The sequence below is a fragment of the Carlito syrichta genome, unplaced genomic scaffold (genome assembly GCF_000164805.1).
Source record: "Carlito syrichta isolate Samal-C Ts95f unplaced genomic scaffold, Tarsius_syrichta-2.0.1 Scaffold305063, whole genome shotgun sequence".
Classification (NCBI taxonomy): domain Eukaryota; kingdom Metazoa; phylum Chordata; class Mammalia; order Primates; family Tarsiidae; genus Carlito; species Carlito syrichta.
In genome coordinates this window covers 15192-32082 of record NW_007249159.1, presented here as the reverse complement: position 1 = coordinate 32082, position 16891 = coordinate 15192, and positions in this window count along the sequence as shown.

The window sequence follows — 16891 nt, the reverse complement described above, 5'->3', positions numbered from 1 at the left end:
ACCGTTTAAGGGATTGTGCCGAACCCCTGTTTGCCAGTGCAAAGGTTCTCAGGTCTAATCTGGTAAGGCAAGACACGGATACAATCTAGGCAAAGCAACTTTATGATTCACACCTAGGTACAAAGATAAACAAAAGCCTAGGATCCATGGCAAGCCACTCTTCCAGACCTCAGGAAAGCTGTACAGTGCAGTTGGACTCTCATCTGCACATGTCCCATGTCACATCACCACATAGGGACCCTGAAAACACTTAGTTCTGGATTTTATACACAGGGAACAACTGGGATGGCTGAGCCTAAGTATTGCAGAGCACCTATTACGGCAGGAAGGAGGATATAGCCTGGGTTGTTCTTGCATTTCTTCAGGATGTTGCATTGCAATCAAGAGGAAATAGCTGATTAGCCAAGGTCATCCAAGGACCTGCCTACCTGCAGCCAGTCCTAAATTATTCTCAGTGAGATAGACTGAATGGGACTTTAGGAGACCATTTGTCAATTTTTCCCCCTAGAGACTTAACTATCCCTTAAAAGTATGTGGGAAACACATTTTCATAAAATGTATGTTGATATAAATGGACAGCTCTTACAAACTTTTGGTGTATTAACCTTTTCTGAGGTGTGATTTGCATTTGGCATGCCAGGGCCCACTGGGCACCGGGTCTAGTTATAAGTTAAAGTCAATGAGGGGTAAGGGTAGAAGAGGAGGAGACCTGGTGGTCCTTTTAAGAGATAACTGCTTTGGGAAAAGCCATTAAGAGGTCTTTCAAGCAAGGAAGGAAGAGAATCATCAGATTGGGAAGGTGGATTTGTTTCCATTGTTCAGGGAGCCTCAGTTCTTTGGGGGTTGGGGGCATAAAATTCCTTCTGTTTTGTCCCACTTCCCATGTTCCTGATTCTGGTAGTTTGTCTCTGATGCCTTAATATCCACAGATAAAATCAGACAATACTATGAATTCATTTGACTTTGAGTCTTGATAACCCTCAGGCTTAAACCTTGACTTTGAGTTTTGGCTGCCTCAGCCCTGTGTCTCCAGTAAAGATCAGTGATTCTTTCAGCATGGCCATAGAAATCAAAGAAAGTTCCTGGTTTTCTGCCATGGCTTGGGCTGACAAATACAGACTTTGCAATTTTTTCTTTCTTTCAACTCTTCAGCACAGAAGCAGCCATCCTGCCCTATAATCCTTGCATTCTGTTTTCTTGAAGGCCTGTTGACAGCAGACACTCCTTGAATCAATTTCTACACCCATTGAGGATCTAAGTTGCAAAGAGCAGGATGCTCTGGAGCTAGTTCAAGCAGAAAAGTAATTTATTAAATCCTAGGAGGGACTCCCAAAACCTGCAGATGATCCAGGGAGCAGCTTGGACAATGGCATAGATGAACTGCTCCAGTGGGAATCTGATGGGTGCCACCATGAAGCATGGTGCCAGAGTCCATACCATGATGCTGGGAGAGGGACTCTCAGGAGGTCTTTTCCTATTATCGCTTGACCAAAACCCACTAGCTCTCCTGGATGCTTTAAGGGCATCACGCGCCTCTCATCGCTCTTCTGAGTCAGAGCCTCCAGGAGGTACATTGGATTGGAGATGCTTCTGCCAAATGCCTGCACCCACTGAAGGGCTCAGGGAACAGTCAGAAGGGTGTCTCCCAAGATGGCACTAAACACTATATAGAACCAAACAAAGACAACAAAGGCCCTAAGCTCTGGCTTCCCCCCACACAGTTTCGTGCGAGCGCGCGCGGGAAGTTTAAACCTGTGCTCAAATAACTTCTCCCTATAGGAATACTACCTCATTGTACCCTCCAATAAGACCCAAACACAGCACTGGCCAGCCTCTGCCAGGCCCAAGCCCAGGCACTGGCCAGCCCCTACAAGGTCCATAAATACACCCCCTCTCCCTGCATAGCTCTCTCACACTCTCTCACCCTCTCTCCGCCTCTCTCTCTGCCTCTCTCTCTCTCTCTCTCTCTCTCTCTCTCACTTTTCCTCAGTTACAGTCCCTTCCTGTAACTGCCCCTTTAATAAATCTCTTGGTTCCGGCTGGGTGTGGAGTCACTACTGGCGCCAAAGTCCTTTCACCCACCCTGCTCTCAAGCAGGCTGGGAGTGCAAGGTTTTCCTTTTACTGTGGGCAAGAAGATAAGGTGAGAAATTCTGCAAACATTAGACGATCTTAAGAATGTCTTATGAATATAGCAGCAGCCGTGGACTTCAACCAATACCCACTGCAAAGAACCAGCTCCAAATGTCACCTCCCCCAAAGACTCTATCCCATCACCCAAGGCAAAGTGGCCCACATCCAAGATATTATGTATAATCACTTCTCTTAAGGCATGTATCACATTCTGTAACTATCTTGTTGATGTATTTATCTATCCCTTTCTTGTCTTCCTCCTAATTAAAATTTAAAACTCCTGTGAGTGCTTTGCGCAGTTCCTGGCAGATGATTGGTGCTCTGTAAATATTTGTTGAATTTAGGTAGTCGTGAAATAAGATATTTCTGACAAATGACTATATAGCTGTCTGCCACTTCCTTCTCAAGACTCTGCCGGATGGGAGGTGGGGAAGCCCAGTGTAGGGCTAGGCTCTGATCTTCTGTTCCTGCCCCTGTGTCAGCCCAAGGAGCTATAGATGACTGGGTTCTTGCATAAAATTTCATTTGAAAATGTGTTTGAACTTTCAAGACAATGTGTAAATATCACAGCTACTCTCACTGAAGTTTCTTTCAACTCTAAATTGAGAGAATGATCCCAACTGCTTAGTCTTCTCTCTCCAAACTAATAGCTTCTATCTGCAAAATACACTTTGGGAGGCCATAATGTAAATGTGACCATGGCATCCCCTTACTATAAATATTTGCATGGCTGTCCACTGCATGTGAACCAAATCCGGGATCCTTGCCGAAGCCTCCAATTCTCCACCTGGCTCTGTCAACCTCCCCCACCTAAAGTCTCTTCCTTCTAGCCACACTGGCCTCCTTTCCCCACTTCTGGGAGCCAAATGCTTTCTTAGCTCAGGGCTGTCCCTATGGGCTCATGCCTCTGCCTGGACCTCTCCTCGCCCCTGGCTGCAAAGCTCACTTGTCATCTGTCAGGTCTTGATGACAAGGACTTCGCCCCAGGGAGGCCTTTCTGGGCTGTCAGATCCAGCATGAGTACTCCTCTTGGTCTTTCTTCTAGCATCTGTTTTTTAAAAGTTGATTTTATCAAGCTATCTATTAGATCTTATCTATATCAAATATAAGTATTTAAAATTACAATAAAATCAATATCAATATATTTGATCATACCAAATCAAATATATTTTATGAAAGCATATATTTTGTCATATAAAATCTGCTACATTTATTTTATCATATCAAGTCAATAATTTTATTATTTATTTATACATATGTGTGTATACGTGTGTGTGTGTGTGTGTGTGTGTGTGTGTGTGTGTGTGTGTATATTTAGCTTGTTCAATGTCTGTTTTCTCCACTAATTTATAAGCTCCAAGAACACAAGTTTCTTGCCTAAGAAAGCGCTGGGGTGGGTGTGGCAGGCAGTCAATAAATAGTTGTTGAGTGAATACAACAAGTAACAAATTCAAATTACAGAAAGCAGAATTATTCTTTAGTTGGAACTGTTTATCAAGGGAATATCTGAACTACTGATTAATGAAAGACTTAAATTTTGAGAAAAGAGTTATGTGAATCCAAAATTTAAATATTCAATGTTTAGATCTCTGGATTAAATAGATTATGGAAAATGGTGTTTCATCATCCAGCTGTAAACTACTTTGACTCAGATTGCCACTGAAATCATCGTGGATCTCATAGAGTATTTTATTTATTTATTTATTTCTTATTTTGAGTCGGAGTCACTCTGTTGCCCAAGCTGGAGTACAGTGGCACGCTCCTGGCCACCCCAGGGTCGACCTGCTGGGCTCTGGCGATCCTTCCGTCTCATCCTTCCAAGTAGCTGGAACTACAGGCTTGCACTACCGCTCCTTGCTTATTTTTTGATTTATTGTAGAGGTGAGGTCTTACCAAGTTGCCCATGCTGGTCTCAAATCCCTGGGCTCCGGCAGTCCTCTCGCTTCGGCCTCCCAAAGTGCTGGGATTACAGGCTTGAGCTACTGCACCCGGCCTCATGGAATATTTTTTAATCGTAGGGAGCTGTGCATTTATTGCCCGTGATCTCCCTGTAGTCATTACTAGCTATAGGGTATGGTTAGGATTCACATTTGGATTTCTTCATTGTCAGTGAAACAGTACATAATAGGTTTTTTTACAACCTCTGTAGAAATCAGTGTGGCAATTCCTAGAAGCTCTGAAAATCGACCTTCCATATGACCCTGCAATCCTCCTACTGGGAATATACCCTGAAGAACACAAATCACTCTATAAAAACGATACCTGCACACGTATGTTTATCGCAGCATTGTCCACAATAACAAGATCATGGAACCAACCATGCTGTCCATCAAAAGAGGACTGGATTAAAAAAATGTGGTACATATACACGATGGAATACTACATAGCCATAAAAAAGAACAAAATCATGAATTTCGCAGCAACCTGGATGGAATTAGAGTTTAAAATACTGAGTGACCTCTCACAGAAACAAAGATCTGAGCATCACATGTTCTCACTCGTAAGTGGACCTTGAACAACTACCACAAAACTATAAGAAAAGGATTGACAGTGGTGGGAAACTATGGGGGGGCAGGGAGGGGAAGGGAGGTGGGATTAACGGTAGTCAATATCTGTCTGGGGAAAGGGGGGCACACCTCATCAGCAAGGGTAACTGCACAATGAATATTTGTATACCTAACCCTTAACTGTACCCCACAACTCTAAAATAAAAAATATATATTAAAAAATTAAAAAATAACCTTAATTATTTAGCAGTGATTTTTGGCCCTACAAATTATAAACTATTTCCTCCCTGGGTTAAGTCATTTATACAGAAATGGTTTGCTGCAATAAGGTGAGATAGCTGGCCTTAATAAATTATTTTGTATTCTCTAAATCCTCTTCCTGAACAGAAAACTGATCAGGCTGTCCCTCCATTCAGAACTCTATCAAAGTTTTTCATTCCCTGAAACACTAACTCCCCCCAGCCCTCAGAACCCCACAACTTGCCATTCTCCTCTCTTTCCATCTTTGTTTTCCTTCTGTCCCCCTCACTGATCTCACACATCAATCCATGTGTGATAAGCACGCTCACAGAATTTCAGAACTGAAAAGTTCTGAAAAGCAATCTTGCCAAACCTTTTGTTTCGTAGACAAAAGAGCTGAATCCCAGTGAGATTCACTGATAGACACAGAGTAGACACTACTTGCCATTTTGTTGGCTGAGTAAATTTGCCAAGATCAGACTCCAAAAAGTGGAACTGTTGAACTTTGAAAGCAGCTGTGGCTGGCACGGTGACTTACACTCGCAATCTCAGCACTTTGAGAGGCCAAGGCGGGAGGATTGCTTGAGCCTGGGAGTTTGGGACCAGCTGGGGCAACATAGGGAGACCTTGTTTCTGTGAAAAATAAAACCATGAAATAGCCATGGTGGCAGGCACCTGGGGTCCCAGCTACTCGGGAGGCAGAGGCAGAAGGATGGCCTGAACCTAGGAGTTTGAGAATGCAGTGAACTGTGGTTGCACTCCAGCCTGGGTGGCAGAGTGATATTCCAACTCAAAAAAAAAAAATTCTCACTCATAAGTGGACCTCGAACAACTACCATATTGCTATAGGAAAGGGATTGAAAGTAGCAGGAAACTGTGGGGAGGGGGGTGGGGAGCTGGGATCGACAGTCGTCGATATCCACCTGAGAAAGAGGGGGCACACCTCATCAATAAGGGTACCTGCACAAGAAACATTTGTATACCTAACCCTGAATTGTACCCCACAATTTCAAAATAAAAATTAAAAGAGGGTAAAAAGGGGGCAGCTTCTGAGTATTTTATTCAGTGTTTATATTCCTATTTCAGTTGTGATAATAGATCACATTGATTGAACACTTAACTATGTGTCTGGCACATGTAGGAACACATTTAATCCTCCCCATGGCCTTATGAAGAAGGATACTATTGCTATCCTACTTCACAGCTGAGAAAACTGAGGCACAGCAGAGCTTAAATAATTTGACTATCACTGCACAGTTAGTAAGTGGTAGAGGAGGGACTTGAACTCCAGAACCTATGTGTGTAATCACTATGCAGTGTCGCCTATTATGGGCTGAATAATGTCTCCTCAAAACACATGGACTAACATCCTAACCCTCAATACTTAGAATGTGACAGTATTTGGCGATAGGGTCTTTTTTTTTTTTTTTTTGTGAGTTGGAGTCTCACTCTTGTTGCCCGGGCTGGAGTGCAGTGGCACGCTCATAGCCACTGGAGATAGGGTCTTTTAAAGAGATAATTAAGGTAAAATGAGATCATTAGGGTAGGCACTAATCCAATATCTCTGGTGTCCTCATAAGAGGAGGGGATTAAGGCACAGACACACGCAGAGGGACGACCAAGTGAGTGACGACGCAAGAAGAAGACAAGCATCCTAAATCCAAAGAGAGTAGCAGAGAAGCATCAGAAGAAATAAACTCTGCGAACACCCTGATCTCAGGCTTTCCACCTCCAGGACTGTGAGAAAATAAACGTCTCCTCTTTCAACCCCCCAGTCTGTGGGACTGTGTTATGGCAGACTGAGCACACCCCCTATGTGCGCATGTCAATCTTCTGAGTCCCCCCAAACCTGGGTACGGCTTTTTGCATCATTCCCTCCATCTCGGATATTCTTTGTCCCACTTTTTACCTCCCTTTTGCACTTGCCCACCATGTTTCTGTTCTCCACAGTCCACCTGAGTTACCATCGCCTCCGTGAAGCTTTCAAAAATTAACCTAAGCGCCCATCAGCTGATCAGAGGACAATGAAAATGCAGCTCATATATATACACTATGGAATACTACTCAGCCGTCTAAAAGAATGAAATAGTGTCTTTTGCAGCCACTTGGAAGGAATTGGAGAACATCGTCCTGAGTGAACTAACGCAGGAACGAAAAAACAAACAGCGTGTGTTCTCGCTTATAATTGGCAGCCAAACTCGAGACCTGCAAAGACATAGAGGATGGTGTCATGGACACTGGAGACTCAAAAGGGAACAAAACACACAGGTGAGGATGGTGGGTGCACTCAAAGTCTAGACCCAAAACTATCTGTACCCCCTAAAGCTATTGAAATAAAGAAAACATTTTAGCCCCTAATTTCGCTCTATTGTTATCTTTCACTACATCTTTGTCTTTGCATTGTGGATTTACTTCATTCTGCCTTGATTTATGATTAATTTTTGCATTTGCCTTATCTCCTCCCAGTAGATTATGAGTTATCTAAAGAGGATGGCTGAGACAAATTCATCTGTGTTCGCTTCAAGTTATATTTAGGAAGCCTGTGGTAGGTGCTTGGCACTCTGCTAGAAGGTCAGAAGAAAAGGACAAGACATGGTCCCTGCCCTGAGGTGCTTAGAGTCTAGTAAATGAAAGTTTATGTTTTTTGCAATAGGATCTCACATTTATTAGTATCCAATATGGCTTGGTTGAATTTAATTGAAAATGGATTTACTCCAAAGGAGAAAAACCAAAGAGGTTGTAAATGAGAGAAGATAGTTTTACAAAATAGTACCAGCTTCGGAGGCAAGAGACATTTATTCCTGACTGGGCAGGCTAAATGTGTGGCCACATGGGAGGGAGCCACACCATCCCGGGTCACCCTTCAGCAAGTGTCTGAAGCCTGGGTCATCACTGTCAGACAAACACAGAAATTCAGAGGTCTCCTATGAAATGAATGTGTAACAGAGGCTTTTATTATCCTCCGTAACTTGGAGGGAATAGACTTCGCTACACTACAGGCTCACAATGTCAGGCTTTTGTTACAAAACCCCAAGTAAGGTCAAATAAGAAACCGGAGTCCAAAGATTTATGCAGTGACTTGTACAGCCTGAAGACTCAAACGAGGGGAGACTCCCTCAAACCCCAGTGGAATTTATTTATTTAAAAATGGTGTATTTATTCTTCATGGGATTAAGAGCTCGTTCGTTTTTTGCTCTCACTTAAAATCCCAGAGCAAATTCCCAGGAGGTGTGTAGTGTCTGCCCCAGGCAAACACAGGGCTTCTCCAGACACTTTGCAAGACAACCCGGCAGCCTTTTTTCATTAGCAGCAGGCTCTGGTTCACACCCTCCCCAACCAGGACTGGTTGTATATCCTCCTTCCCATGTATCTGTGTTTTCTTCAGAGACCCAGAATCTCACAAAATCTTGCTTCCCTAAGGAGGTTGTTCCAGAGGCAGTCAGCCCTGAGTTGAGTATGAACGTGTATCTCTGCTTGTCTATGCACTGTAGTCATTTCTATAGTTTTATTACATGTTAAAGATCAGAAAAGTACATGAGAAATGATCCAGTTCTGAGATTCTCAATCTCTTAGTCCCAGCTACTACAACAAAATACTGTAAACTGGGTGATTTAAAGAACAAACATTTATGTCTCACAATTCTCAAGACTGGGAAGTCCAAGATCAAGGTGTTGAGAGGTTCAGTGACTGGTGAGGGCTCTCTTCTTGGTTTGCAAATGGCTACCTTCTTGTTTTATCTTCACAAGGCAGAGAAAAAGGAAGAGAGTGCTCTTTCATCTCTTCTTATGAGGACACTGATGAGAGGCTTTATCCTTATGACCTAATTATCCCTCAGAGGCCCCACCTTCAAATACTATTGCATTGGAGCCTAGCAATCCTGGGATCTCAGTGCTGTCTGGTAATAATCTGGGACTGAGAAGCAGCGGGCTACTTTTGACAAGGTAATATTAGTCTTCATGGGCCACCAAAAACAAAGAAAATCACAGACTGGGTGGCTTAAACAACAGAAGTTTATTTCTTAGAGTTCTGGAGATGGAAAGTCCAACTGCTGGCAAGGTACATTCCTTTGACTTGTAGGTGGCCATTATCTTGATGCGTTCTCATATGAACTCCTCTTCGTTCACACTTGATGACTGGGAGAGGGACAGGGAGAGGGAGAAAAAAGGGAGAGGGAGAGAAAGAGGAAGAGGGAGAAGGAGAAGGAGAGAGAACTTTCCAGCGTCTCATTTTATAATGTCACCAGTCCTATCAACTTAAGGCCTCACCTTTATGACCTCATTTAACCTTGATTACTTCCTAAGGCCCTATCTGCACATAAAGACACACTGGGGGTTAAGTATTCAATATATGAATTGAGGGGGCACACAATTTATTCCATAGCACAAGGCATGTACCCTCCAGTTGACCACAGTGTCCATCTCTCCTTACTGCCTTCTGATGATTACCATTGGCTATTCATCATCATATGTGAGCTGCTGTATTTTTTAGGTCAAAAATAAGAGCAAACGGTATCCCTGTTCTATATATATCCCTATCAAAAGTGAGATGATCTGAGACCAAGTGAATCATGAGTTTCAAGCAAAATGGGAGATAAGATATTTAGTGGAAAGAAATAATATTCTTTTTTTTTGAGTGGGAGTCTCACTCCATAATCTAGGCTGGAGTGCAGTGGCACACTCACGGCCACCCCAGCATCGACCTGCTGGGCTCCAGCGATCCTTCCACTTCGGCCTTCCAAGGAGCCGGAACTATAGGCATGTGCTACCATGCCCGGCTCATTCGAGGGCTCACCAAGTTGCCTAGGCTGGTCTCGAATCCGCAGGCTCAGGCAATCCACTCGCCTCGGCCTCCCAAAGTGCTGGGATGACAGGCTGAGCCACTGAACCCAGCCAAGAATATTCTTACATGTGCATATGCAAACAGAATGTGACTTTGTCAAAGCCTAAAACTAAGGTACCATTACAAAACAAAGTACTGGAAGTGCACATTCCCCCATCTGAATGACATAGCCAGGTCCTGATGGGTCCTATTTGTTTGGGATCCTTGTGCTATCCTATTTTTACCCTCCAAATACCTGCCGCCATTGATGCTGCATTGCTTATTCTCACATATCATACAAATAGCAAACACGTGAGAGAAAACCCTCAGATGCCCACCAGCCTCAGACACTGGCAGCGAATTCCTGAGTGTGCATTCACTTTTTTTTTCTGCTCCTAGAAATTTCCTTGGGTCCATGGAACTGCCACTCTTCGGGAAATGGATTGTTATGCTCTCTTCCTATGCATTGCAGACACCACTTAATTGGGTGTCCAGTCCCATCAGTCTACTGCTGTGTGAATGGAGGCCAGGTCCCCGTACTGCTGAAGACTCAAGCCGTGCTGGCTGGGCTGGTTGCCCTGTTCGGCTCTTCAGCTCAGAAGGAAGCCAGGATATTTGTGTTTGTTCATCTCCTCTCCAAAAACATGAGCTTGTTTCTCACTGCGGTGCAACAGGCTTTGAATTCAGAATAGGAAAGAGCTGTCCAGTGGGTTACATTTCAGATGAAGATTCAGTCTTGACCAGTGGCCCCAGATTATCTAAAGACACAAAACAGGGAAAGAGAGCAGCACACAGAGGAAAACAGGTTCCCATAGAATTTCCAGATTTTCTGGGGCTTTACAGAGTAGGAAATTCTGAGACGAATAATATTTCTGGAGGCAAATCAACCCTCTTTTCAAGGTAAATAAAGGGGATGCTTGTTACAGTATATGCAAATGCAGGGAGCAACCGTTTCAAAGTGAAAAGAATGTGAATGAACATGTTTCCTATTTTCCAAGTCCTAGATTTCTCTTTTATTCTCTGCATGAGGCACACAGCAAATAACCTTCCTTTGTTTGAACTGCTCTGTAGTGAAGGTGCAATTCCAACTTTAGCAGAGGCTGGTCTTTTGTTCTGGGGGAAAAAGTTTTCTCTTTAAACTGGTGTCATTTAAGCTTTGTAACAATCTCAATGCCACGCCTCCCTAGTGTGAGAACATTTGCCACAAGTCTAAAAGAAAAAGGCAGCAGCCAGCAAAGAAATTGCATTTTGGCTGGTGTTACAGTGCATAGTAACTACTTTTTCTTGCAGTGTTTATGAAGCATGCAGGAAATATGACCATCGCCTCAAAGCAAATCAATTATTGAGCACTTATATGTAGTTTACTCAGGACTGTATACACTTTAATCTCGTTTACTCTTCCAACAATTCATTGAAAATGGAAGCCATGAGAGATAAGTAATTATCTCACAATCCCAGGACTGCAGGTGGCAGAAGTCTAACTCCGGTCTCTTGGTTCCTTCATCCATGTAATCACATCCAACAAACACTGAGTTCATGATGTCCGTCTAACCCCAAAGCCTACCCTCTTTACCCTGAGGTGTTATGTCTCCTTTTACACATTACTTTAAAAAGTAAAATACATCAAAATAATGTTAGCCCTTCCACAACCTGGTGTCATAAAAGTGAGGGCTAGTCGAGCCTTTAGGGCCAAAAGTCATCCACTGTGAAGCAGCCTTGACAGGTCAGACAAGGACAGTACTCAGGCCCAGACTTTCAATCCATCTGGAGAGAAAGACAGAGAGAATATTTGTATAAATACAGACCACTCTTATACATATGGCCTGGTAATGTCTGTTTGTTCCATGGAGTTATTCGGCCCATTTGCAGATTATGAGAGAGAAGGCAAGGCTAGCAGCAAACAAACAAAACCCCCACTATGTTTATAAATTCAATACAAGTTGCCAGTGGATCTTGTTTGGATCTATTTTGGCTTTCTCTAGGCTGTCATCTTAGTAAAGTGGGCCAAAAGTGGAAAAAGAAATTCAGCATGAAATAAAAAGGGAGTGAAAACCTGTGGTTCTTAAGCTAATAAGAACCAAAAGGACATTTTAAAACTAATAAGCTACAGTTTGTGTTGGCCTCAAGCCCATTCACTTGCTTTAGCAAACAAGAAAAATAAGAGATTTAGGGTACAATAAGTTCTTTCCTAATTCTTATGTTGCAATCTGAATACTACATACCCATAGATATTTCTTTGTATTTTTTATGAAAAAATTTTATGATTCCCTTCAAGAAGATGAAGTTTAAAAATTAATCTTCTGTAGATAGGTGAAAGCGGATCATCTTATAGAAGAAAATCCATCTGATGTAATAACATTAGGTTGACAGTCACACTTTAATATAGCAATTACAATAAAGATAAGCTCTTTTCCTCCCTTGGTATGTAAACAATGAAGGGCATAAATTGTCTGGATTCTTTTTCCACTGCTAGAGGTAACGGGGAAATGAGCCGAAGAAAAGTCACTTCTCTGCTGGGCTACAGCAACATGCATGGGTTCTGAACATCAGACACGCATACACCATATGGGAAAAATGAGAGAGGACGGGTGCGGTGGCTCAAGCCTGTAATCCCAGCACTTTGGGAGGCCAAGGTGAGGAGGTTGCCTGAGTCCACGGGTTCGAAAACTGTCTGGGCAATTTGGCCTCACCTCTACAATAAATCAAAAAATCAGCCGGGCATGGTAGCACGCCTATAGTTCTGGCCACTTGGAAGGCTGAGGCGGAAGGATCGCCGGAGCCCAATAGGTCAACGCTGGGGTGGCTGTGAGCATGCCACCGCACTCCAGCCTGGGCGACAGAGTGAGACTCCAACTCAAAAAAAGAGAAAAGATGGGAGACTTGACTTCTGGGAGAAATCATTTCTAATTTTCGGACAAGTCTTCAATGCAAACATTAAGTCCCAGATTATGTTTCAGACAGCACACCAAATGGGCAGGGTGGGGTGGCTCACGCCTGTAATCTCACACTTTCGGAGGCTGAGGAGGGAGAATCACTTGAGGCCAAGAGTTTGCAACATAGTGAGATCCCATTTATTTCACACACACACACACACACACACACACACACACACACACACACACACACAATGGGGTGTCCAATTTTTGGATTTAAAAAAAGGTCACACATTCTTTAAGCATATGACTCCCTCTCCAATCATTTTCTAACTTAAAAAGAAAACAAACAAGAATCCACAATTATCACTGACTTTGTTATGCTTGAAACAATATGTAGGAGGTGGAATGGAAAAACCTGCCTGGGAAAAAATAAGTTCCATGCATTTCCTGCCTTACCTTGGAAGAGGAACAGGTGGAAAGGTTGAAAGAAAAAGATTAGAAGGTGGATAATTCTGAGAATAGAGAAGATTACCAAAAATGCCAAAAATTCGTCTCCTAGAGATAGCTGCAATTTTCATGTTTGTTCTTTTCCACTAGACTTTTTCCTTTATAAAGTTTTTTGCATTTTAAATGAATTTTGTGAAATATTTTTGCAATTATTGCAATGTTAACATGTGTGACTTATAAAAAATATATAGAAAAACAAACACAGTAAAAACAAGCTACTTTCCAACTGTGCAGAAAAGGTACTCACAGTTAATATTTGTGATGTATCAATTTTCTCATACGATACACCGATTGCCATTTTGAACAAAAGGAAACTGAGGTTCAAAAAGTTTAGGCTTGGAAGTGAATAAGGTTAGTGTATTAAATAGGCAAAAACAAATTGTTTTTCCCTTCCATGCTCTTAACATTCAACACAGAACACTTCTGTAACCAGTATATAGGTTTTTTCCCTCGCCCCCCAATGCACCAAGCAATTCTCCAGCGAACGCCCTGGGGAGGTGTCCCACAATTTAACTCAATTCTGACACTGTCTACCTGGAGATAATGCCAGATCCCACAGGTTAAGGGCTCAGCCCCACAAGACTGCTCCCCACTTCCAATGCTAATCAAAAGTAATAGTCTACTTTTTGTCCAACTGGGCCACAAATGAAAGGTTCCCACAAACCCCTTTCTCAGTGAATTTCTAGAGTAGCTCACAGAAATCAGGGAAAAATTTTCTTACAATTACCAGTTTGTTGCATTAATAAAGAATATTATACGTATTATAAAAGGCACAAATGAACTGCCAGATCATAGACTGAAGTCCAGAAGTGTCTGAGTACAGGATCCCCATGGAGTTGGGGGTGCACCATCTTCCCAACATGTGAATGTGTTTGCCAACCCAGAAGCTCTCCAAACCCTGTCTTTCAGGGACTTTTTTTTTTTCAGTCGGAATCTCACTCCGTCACCCAGACTGGACATCAGTGGCCGCTCCCGGCCACCGCAGCCTCAACCTGCTGGGCTCCGGCGATCCTTCCGCCTTAGCCTTCCAAGTAGCTGGAACTACAGTCACGCGCTACCACACCTGGCTAGTTTTTGATTTATTGTAAAGATGAGGTCTCGCCAAGTTGCCCAGGCGGGTCTTGAACCCTCGGGCTCAGGCAATCCACTCACCTCAGCCTCCCAAAGGCGCGGATTACATGCTGAGCCACCAAGCCCGGCCCTTCAGGGACTTTTACAGAGGCTTCATCAGGTAGGCATGAGGGATCACTAACTTATCTCCAGCCCCAGAGGATGGGGACAGGTTGGGGCTAAAAAAGCTCCAAGCTTCTAACTGTGGCTTAGTCCTTCTGGGGACCAGACCCTATCTAGAAGCCCATCAAGAGTTACCTCATTAGAACAAAAGATGGCCCTAGAATCCGTGTAGCTCAGGAAATTACAAGGATTTTAGGAGAGCTATGTCAGGAATCTGGAGCTGAGACTGAATTGTATTTCTTATTATATCACAATATCATAGCCGGTGACACTGCAAAGCCTTTGTCCTTCTACGCCGATAAACTTGTCAGCTCTTACTTCTTAAAAAAATCATTTTAAAGTACATCTGGCTGGATGCAATGGCTCATGCCTGTAGTCCCAGTGCTTTGGGAGGCCGAGATGGGAGGATCTCTTGAGACCAATAGTTCAAGACCAGCCTGGGCAACAAAGTAAAACCCTATCTCTACAAAAAATTCTAAAAATTATCCAGGCATGATGTTCCCATGCTGTAGTTCCAACTACTCAGGAGTTTGAGGCAGGATGATCATTTGTGCCAGAAGTTCAAGGAGCAGCGGGCTATGATCATACCACTGCAGTTCAACCTGGGCAACAGACAAGACCCTGTCTTAAACAAAAGCAAAAACAAAAATACCCAAAGCACATTACCTATTTGAAATGAAATTATTTCGGTTACTATTTGTAACGCCTCTGTTTTAATTTAAAGGGTGAGCATTTTGTGTCATTAAATATTCTTTTACAAATTTACTTTTAATGACTACATAGTGTTTTCATTTCTGGAAATACCATAATTTTATGCAGGGATTCCCTATTGAGGGACATTAGGTTGGTTCCAATTATTCCCTCTGATCAACAGTGCTGGAGAAGAATCTCTGTAATTAAGTCATAATAATTTCACATCTGCAATGTATAGATCTATAATCCATAACTGTGAAATGTCAGCATGAAAGGACATCCAAAATGGGTAGAATTTTGGCAAATATTGCCAAAATGCTTTTCAGAGATTTCACCAATTTAAACTTGAATCAGTCATATGTATGTGTGACCACAACTGCACTAGTGAAGTATTAGCGTCAATGTTCCCCAGGGCACTTTTTGAACTTATTTGATACAGGCTTTTATTTTTTATTTTGTAGTTGTGTCTTCTGATAATATTTCCGTTGGATCTTTAGTGGATTTATTTATGTCCAAGAGTTCACGCAATTCTCCATCAGTGAAGTATTGAAATGAAGCTGAAAGCTGTGAGAAACAAATAGCTACCCCAAAATCCCAGAGCTTAAGCAGCAAAACTGAGACTCTCAGACCCGTTCATGTATCTATCCATCATTTCATTCATTCATTTATTTCATTCCATTCAGCGAATTCAGAGTTAATAATGTCTCATATCACCAACTCAGTTTTCACATTCACTTCTACATAGTACATTCAACCTTCTCCCACCTATCTGAATTTCCAGAAAAATCCTATAATAAATCTTTACATATACATGCCTTTGTTTCTAGATGTTCTAATCTGGCCCATTAAGCTACCTATTTCTATACCGGTATATAGGAGATCCTTATTATTTGTCAACATAACTTCTATTGCTTTTTGGGGGGTCATCACCCTCTCCCATCACATATGGTCAGTTACGTGCCCTGTCCCCAACTAACACATAGGGACAGGGGTGCTACATGGGCCAGTCCAAGTTTCCCTCAGCCTCAGGAAATGGTTTAAGAATTGGCATGTGACCAAAACTGAACCTCAGGGGTTTTCGTCTGGAGCAAAGAAGGAAGACTGGCCATGACACTTGTGATCTGGGTGCTGGAAGGAAGTTATACCTTCCCAGCTTTGTGGAGGAAGCCCATCTGCAGAGGGCGGGAATGAGGACAAAACGCAGGGGGTCAGAGGCAAGTGAAGGAAGCAAGAAATATAGACAACATGGGGTCAGATTTCATCTGGATTCAGGCATGTAGTTTTGCACATTATGGGTGTCAGTGAATTCCCTTATTTTTGGATAAAATCGATTTGAGCTTCTGCCTTCGCAGGTAATGTCTGTCTAAATGTGTCTTTTTTTTTCCTTTTGAAATACTGTCATTTGAAAATGTTTGATACTTTTCCTTTTGGACTAGGCTGTGATTTTTTTTTTTGCCTTCAAAAAACCTGTTCCATTTGTTTTGGATTTCCATCTCTGTCCCTGTTTCCCTTGGACTTGTACAGGACATTTTCTGTTTTATGATTCCATTTTCATTTTCCCCTCATCAGTTTGAATACAACGTCCTGTTATTTCTTCCACCACTTTCCTTTTTTTTCCATTTTTCTTTTTTTTCTTTAATTTTAATTTTAAAGATGTGGGGTACAACTCAGGGTTAGATATACAAATGCTCTTTGTACTAGCAAAGTTTGGGCCTCAATTTGGTCCCACTTCACGTGGTTTGAGATCAGGTACCCTTATTGATGACGTGTGCCCCTCCCCACTCCCCTGGCAGTTTCCCACTACTGCCAATCCCTTTCTTGTAGTATTATGATAATTGTTCAGGGTCTGCTTATGAGTGAGAACATGTGGTACTCAGTTGTTTCT